Raw genomic sequence first — 2,355 nt, forward strand, 5'->3', positions numbered from 1 at the left:
TATTTCTGTCCGACTAGTTGGGTGATACCAAAACAATTAGACCCTTCGCCGTCAAGGGCCACGGGTCAATAGCCAATGAAAAAAATTAAAGTCAAGTCTGCTACGAGCCTAGAAGTAGAAGGCCCATCAGGCCAGCGCTTATCTCCGCCAAGTTCTGTAGCATGTAGCAACTAGGAGTATTTCTACTCCCCCCTGTGGATGGGATGCCAGTCCATCGAAGGGTTAGCCCCAACATTAACTTCGCCGGTACCTATTTATACACCTGGGTGGAGAGAGGCACCAAAACAATTGGACCCGAATGGGCTATTGACCAAGTGTCTTGCACAAGAACGCAACATCATGTCACCGGCCAGGACTCGAACCCGGTCCACTCGGTCCGGAATCCGGAGTCGAGCACGAGGCCACCGCGCCTCCCAGTAGCCCATGAGACGAAGCCGAATGGGTTATTGACCCATAGCCCTTGCGGACTACGTGATAAACTAGGCGGGGGCGGGGGAGGGGGGTATTTATTAAAGAACTGTGTGTGTGCGGGTGATTGGAAACGAGTTTACGTGTTTTCGTTGTAATATTCTCCGGGAATTATTCAGAAAAAGTATTAAATATTGTTATAAGTACCATCATCGAAACATGTAAAGAATCAGTTTACTGGTTTTGATTGGAATCAATGCCTGTAACAACAGTTTTAACCGTGAACAACTATTCAACGATCACCTTGAGTTATGGAATGTGGACTTCGGACTACGAAAGTATGGAACTTGTTACTGAGCAAGGAAAATCACTGAAATATTGTTTATTTAAGACGAAATCGGCTAAAAATCCTTCGAACAAGTGTCAATGAAATATTTTACTCTTACTGTCACTAGGTAATTTTACTTGGCAATGATGGACTCTTTCTTCCCTGCTACGTAGCAGAGGTCTCGTTTCTTTTTGCGTTCCATGGGCTGACGAGTACGGGAAAAGAGCCCTCTGCCATTGGTCGAAACTCACTGTGTTGAGCACGCGCGACGGTTACTTAGCGACCGAATCCTCACGTGATACTTCATGTTGTGTGGGCTCACTTAACAACAGCGGAATTACTGTAAAGCAGTGAGCGAGACGCAGAGGGCTCAAGTCACAGTCAGCAAACAAGTCATGGAGCATGCGCTTTGAAGAGTGCCGTCCAAGGTTGTGGGCGGCGGTTGGATGAGAGTGAGTTTCGACCCATGGTCTCTTTCCTCGTACTCTCCTCGTACTCGTCAGCCCAGGGAACGCAAAAAGAAAAGAGACCTCTGCTAGCAGGGAACACTCTTTCATTTACCCGATCCAAAATCGTTAATGTTCATCCAACAAAAGAACAAAACCAACACAATACCTAATCCGAAATTCCAAATCGGAATAACAATGGTTCTTTTGTTTTGCGCCATTTTAGTCGGGCATATGAAAGTCTATCCTACCCCTTTTAGGAATAACAGAGATTAAGGCTACATAACAGTACCACAACTCCCTGCGTGACTAATCAAAGTCAAACGAGAGACGCTCAGCTGGGGGAAAATGCAGGCTGAAAGCGGCGCTGTATCACACATCTACGCGTCAACTGGCACAATTCTTAAAGGGGCTGTGTCATGAAATTTAGCCAAATTCAACGACTGGGAACTGGCAACCAGATCAAACGCAACGTAACAACAACTACCTAAAACAGTGAAGGAAAGTTTGAATAAAACAGAAAATAAAACAGGAGACAGGGATGCACAAAATTGAGGAAGATTAAAAGCAGATCTTTAAGCGTTTATCTCTGGTTCAGAGATTGGGTTTTTTTTTGGTTTAAAATTTTCCTTATTCGGATGTAACGTAGCCTGCCCATTTTCCCACGAGTGCAGCTTCGATTTTACTTTTGTCCATGTTTGGGAATAACATTGGTGTACTAAAATCCCCAACTTTGTCCCAAGGAAAAGAGTTGCAAGTTCCACGCTTCAAAGGTCGTGAGCTTCTGTTAAAACGGATTACAATAGACCTTTTTACCACTACGGCGGCCATTTTGATTTCTATTGTTTCGAATAGCGATTATGGGATGCCCAGGGGGCAAATACATATTAATTTGCCCCCTGAGCATCCCATAATGTCTTTCGAAACAATAGAAATCAAAATGGCCGCCGTATCGGTAAACTAACTCGTTCGTAACTAAAATTATGTATGCTCGACAGACATTTTCTTTGTCACGAAGCTTTGATTTTGTGTTTGGGTTATCGTTAAGTTAGATTGCGAGTGGGGGCAAGTGATACAACTACACAAAAATGAACTGTACTTCCGCGACACAGCCTCTTTAAGTTATTTACTATTGGCAACCAGACAAACATGTGCACTGGAATGAAACCACTA

Source organism: Montipora foliosa, chromosome 2 (genome assembly GCF_036669935.1).
Source record: "Montipora foliosa isolate CH-2021 chromosome 2, ASM3666993v2, whole genome shotgun sequence".
Classification (NCBI taxonomy): domain Eukaryota; kingdom Metazoa; phylum Cnidaria; class Anthozoa; order Scleractinia; family Acroporidae; genus Montipora; species Montipora foliosa.